This window comes from Phalaenopsis equestris, unplaced genomic scaffold (assembly GCF_001263595.1).
Source record: "Phalaenopsis equestris unplaced genomic scaffold, ASM126359v1 Scaffold001191, whole genome shotgun sequence".
NCBI classification, from domain to species: domain Eukaryota; kingdom Viridiplantae; phylum Streptophyta; class Magnoliopsida; order Asparagales; family Orchidaceae; genus Phalaenopsis; species Phalaenopsis equestris.
This window is the reverse complement of record NW_018165630.1, coordinates 5,697-11,158: the sequence shown is the minus strand read 5'-3', so window position 1 is coordinate 11,158 and position 5,462 is coordinate 5,697. Positions and strand designations below refer to the sequence as shown.

At 30.8% G+C, this 5,462-nt stretch overlaps 1 protein-coding gene across 1 annotated transcript in view; it reads right to left on the bottom strand.

The window, feature by feature from the left end:
* Positions 1–4,535, bottom strand: part of LOC110033477 — a gene marked incomplete at its 3' end in the record, with an annotated part of 16,618 nt that extends 12,083 nt beyond the window's left edge. Inside the window, 1 exon segment of the mRNA XM_020737470.1 lies at positions 4,354–4,535.
* Between the last annotated feature and the right edge of the window lie 927 nt (positions 4,536–5,462).

Here is a 5,462-nt window from a genome sequence, read left to right as displayed (position 1 = left end):
ATATATATATATATATATATATATATATATATATATATTAATTAAAACACAATTTACTCGCGCGCGACGACGCGACAATGTGGGTGTTCTCCCCGGGCAACGTTGATGTTCCGGACGCGTCGGCACAGTCCTTTTCGTCATCCGGGGTCGTCCGGACGAGTTCGCCGACGGGAGAGCCGCGAGTCGATTCAAGTCAAAGTCGCGTGTGGTGTAGTGAGTGTGTGAATTGTGGCGTTCGCGAGTAATCGAGTCACAAAAGGTTTACCTAAAGTCGTTTGATCCTATAGGAACTCATTTTCGGGTCCTCTACATGTTGGTCCTTAGCCCCTGCAACTAGAAGAGTAGTAACAAATAATGCAAGTGCATATAAGGTGTCATGGAGAATATTAAAGGAGAAAATAAAACATCCATATTGAACTCTTTGTGCAGCCCACTCTCGCTTTGATGCTAGAAAAAGTTGACGACTTGACAATACATAAAAATGCTTTGATTGAAACAAAAAAGAGCTAGCAAGTTTATATACAACCACACTTGCAGCTTAATGAGACAATTCACTAATTAAGATCTTGTTCACACTTGTAGCTTAATGAGACAATTCACTAATTAAGATCTTGTTAGACCAGATATCATAAGATTTTATATTGCTTATTTATTCATAGAGTCAAGAATCCATTAGAGGAAATGCTTACTCCTCAATAATATAATGAAGTGAAAAGGCCAAAAAACATATTTAGTGAAACCGGTGAAATAAAATTATCTTAAGAGAGAATACTTTTCAGCAGAGTGTGATATACACTCTTAAGATCATAAAGCCTAATGGAAACATTGATAATGGTTAATGGTGTAGTTTCCTTATAATAGGGTATATGGTGCTATAGATAAGGCTAAAGAATGAATAACAAAGAGCTTGGGAAGAGCAGAATTAGATTATAAAGAGATCTGGAAAATTATTTATCATGAATAGGACAACCAATTACATCGTAATTTGCACTCTACTTGATTTTTTATAAATCCTCAATTTCATATTGATGGTAGCATCTTTGAATGTGCAAATGTTAAAACTGATTTGTATAAATTTAGTTGAAAAAACTGACAAATAAAAGGAATTCATCGTAAAAAGGGCAACATTTGGTATTAGAGCTACCCAATTATCATGCAAAATACATTCACCTAGTAAGATAACAATCAATTTTATTTAATATTAAATATATGATTAAGTTTGTCAAATATGTAATTAATATTATTCTAATTTTATTTTTATAACTAGTGATTTAGAGTATTGGTGGCTGCACTTTAAAGATGAAGCACCAAAATTAAATGCATTGCAGTCAGGGACCTAAGTCCAATATGATTAACTTTTACATGTGAATAAATTGAAGCATATTCAACTAAGTTCCTAAAAATAGAATAAATCATTTGGTTGTGATTAGGATAAATAAATTCATTTATATTCTGTACAATAAAAAATTAAAAAAAAATATCTCATGTTAAACGCAAGTAAGATAATGATAATCTCTTAATTATTGATGATTAGTCATCAAATGATGAATAGATGATTAACCAAAATAAGACAGAAAATGAAGAAATGTTTGATGGATCCTATGATAATGAAGTTATTACTATTTATACTACTAATAACAAGAATTAGCGGAAATTCGGAAAGATCCACCAAATACAAACAAGAATTTGTGGAAATTCACAAAAATCCACCAAACACAAACAATATCAAACATCAAATATCTCGAAAAGTTGGTAAATTTATATTTATTATGAAATACGCAAAAAAACTATTTAATATTTCATTATAATAATCTTGATGCAAGAAAGAAGAAAGAAATTGCGTGGGATGAGAAAGAAGATGAATGGGATGACACAAATGTGAGTAATAAGAATAATAGAGCTATTTGATATCATATCAATTCTTTAAATGATCCTACTAGTGATGATGATAATAATATTGGTTTTAGGGTATAAAAGGCTTCATTCAGAATCCCATTCTGCCCTAGGTTACTATTTTTTTTTTTCCTTAACCAAAACTTATATTCAATTTTTCAATGTTTATGTGCTTTCTTATAGTGTGTTGTTTATGAATTAAGATTATGTTTTTTTATGTACTTTGTGTGTTTTCTGATTTTTCATTATTTCATGGCCTACTTGTATTTTTATCTACATTTCAATTTAATTAATGAAATCAATTTGATTCCGAATTTAAATCTTTTATATTTTTGCAATGAATCAAGGCCAAAGAGTCTCTAAAGCAATTAACATGACTCCATGAGCTCATAGTGGATTATTTCAATGAAGACACGCTCACTAGTCTCTAAAGCCTAATAAATGAGTAACCTCAACACAAACAAGGGCACAATCAACATGACTCCAAAGCTCATAGTGGATTATTTCAATGAAGACACGCTCATAAGGATTCAAGATATGGTTTACCTATAGAGAAGGGATATGAAAGATAGACAAAAGAGGTGCAATATAATAATGCGTTCAAAGAACCCTAAGGTTATAGTATGAAATTTTTCCCTGAATGCGGCACATAAATTTTAAAGAAAATTTACTCATGGCATAAGGATGCCTCGGGAATGATGAGCCTTACAACTCTGCCATACCCATGGATATGATTATAGGAACTAGTCACAACTCGCAAGGGGAAGGATATCAAAGATGATGGAACTTGTAATCAAGAATAATGAATTTGGATTGTTGGAGGAACATAAAACTACACCTCATGTTGTAAATGAATTAAAGCCTCAAAACTCAACAAGTCGTGAATAAGGATATGTACAACCTTAAACAAGTATTCTAGAAAAAATATATCTTCCACCTTGGAGAATAATAATGAACCGCTTGACCCCTCATACTAAAAAAAAGCCTCGAAAAAGTGACTTACAGCGTTACAAAGAGCACATGCCTGAGATACTAGAGATATTGTTGTCTTGCGGCTCTACAACACATAGAGAGAGCTGCCCGTCACAATACTAAGAGGATATCTCTGCCTTGAAATTTGACATTGAGCTTACACTCCCCAATAATTAGAGGGAGATGCCCAATTTGGACTGTTACTCATAAAGCATTGGAACACGGAGTTTAAATAAGTGTGTTTCTTCCAAATTTAATCGGTGTTTGAGGTGGGCAACCCTCCTGCTTCACAATGTTCAACATAAACTATACATGCCACTCAATTTTACATAAGGAATGTCACTCATTCTGAATCCAAAATAATACTGAAAACCAACATACATCTTTCTGAACAAAAATAGCATTCCATGAAAAGCCTAGAAACCGGCATACAATGAATACATTGCAATACTCGCAAATTGATTGTTTTTTTTTTTTTTTTGTCCAGATAAAATTATAGATTTATAGTTAAAATTGATCATGAACAATAATAAACACATTTAGCTATTATGCATTATAGTATCATAAGCATAAAAAAATAAATGAAATACATGCATGCCACTCGATTCTTACGTACTTACATATCTAATAACCAAACTTCAAATTTTACAACTATGTCACCTTAACTATGCATGAAAAGGAGTATTTCACTGTTTAAAAGTTATACTATAGGTATTTTTCATGTGATACGAGAGACTAGAGTGGTATAAATGTAAAAAAGAAAAGTCTAGATGTTAGATATGCAAATACATGAGAATCCTATCTTCAACTCTGTTTAGCCGTATACATGAACAAAAATTACAGAAACCAACAAAAGTGAACTTGAACCACAGGTTCAAAGTAAAAAATTAATAATTTCAACGCAGCTATCACAGTCCAACCAAATCATAAATGGCGCAACGGCTAAAAAGCTTCACTTAATCCCAACCCGAGAATCAATCAATGCAGCTCAAGTTTTAAATTAGAGTAAAATACAAAAAAACAGAGGAAAACAACTGATTCCTACCCAGAAAAGAGCAGTTTAACAACTGAATAAGTGCTCAAAAAATTAATAAAAAATCCCAAATTAATTTTGAAAAATAAACAGCTTGAATAGAATCACACAGACAAGAATGGCGCAGTACCAGAGAATATATGAGCATCATCAAACATATATTTAAAATTAAATTAACTCATCATGCAACCAAAAATAAAAAAAAGCAAAATACATCACAGATCGAAAATAACACTAAATAGATTAAAACCGAACTTCCACAACCAGATACTGCGATCAAAATACTCCCTGAGCTACTGAAAACCATTGCAGCCAAATTCCTGATCGTAGAAACCAAAATGGAAGGAAAAAAAATCCGATAGAAACGCAAAAAGGGACGAACAGAATCCGATTAGGTAACATTACTAAAAACTGATTAAATAATAGAAGAATTGAAGAGAAAAATCAAACCTAACCTTCAAAAGAGATGAATAATCCGAAATCTCTGTCTTTTCTGCTGATTTTCAATTCATTGTTGGGCGATCGCTTCTGCTAGAGTCCGAAGAAATCGAGAAAAGAAACCGAGTGCAGGAGGAGAGCGCAACTGAGAGACAGAAATACAGTTTTATAGGTATTTTGCTCGAGCTTTCCTCCCAAGGAAAAAAAAAATTAATTATATCTTTGCTTCATAAACAGTATAAGTTTATCAAAATTACATTAAAAACCTTCCGTTCTGCTTGATGAAATGTACCAAATTACCCTTAGAGATTTATATATTTCTTCTTGAATGGGTCATTTACATGCATACCACCTAATTTTTATATATTTCGATATCTAATATCTAATTTTTTTTTTTATCTTTATACCATTTAAATTTTCCATAACACATAAATAATATTATTCACTTAACATTTAAATCATTTCACATCAAAAATATCACTATTTTAATTTTTAAAAATTAAAATCTATATTTATAAGATGATATTTGTACATATAGAGCCAGAGACAGCATTAAATATCTAAATTTTAATAAGTATTAGGCAAAAATATATATTCAGTGAGGCAAATTTATATAGAATTAATTATAAAAAAATTTAATTTTACTATTTATATCCACAAATTGTTAGATCCAAATAGGACAATTGCTCGTCCCGGTCATAACATAGTTTCACGTACAAAATAGAAAGCTATACATATATATACATATATATACATCATATATGCAAATAAGTAGAAATTAAGTGATATGTATGTAAATCTTCACAATTATGTAATTATTAATTTTAAGAAATTTATAATTTTATCAAATAAATATGTTCATATTTTCTGTTTTAGATAGCTACAGTTTAATAAAAAACAGTTGTAAATTGTTGAATAATAAGTTAATGCTAAAAAAATTACGGAAGTCACGTCGCAACTATAAAGTTGTCACCGCATCTTGTTATGAGTAGTAGGAAAACGCAGATTTCGACGACAATTTTTTTTAAAATCTATCAAAATACAAATATAATTTTTTCAAACAGACAAAACTGTATATATTGTAGTCCCAAATGGACCCTTAATTTAGCATGTTGCGAGTTACAAC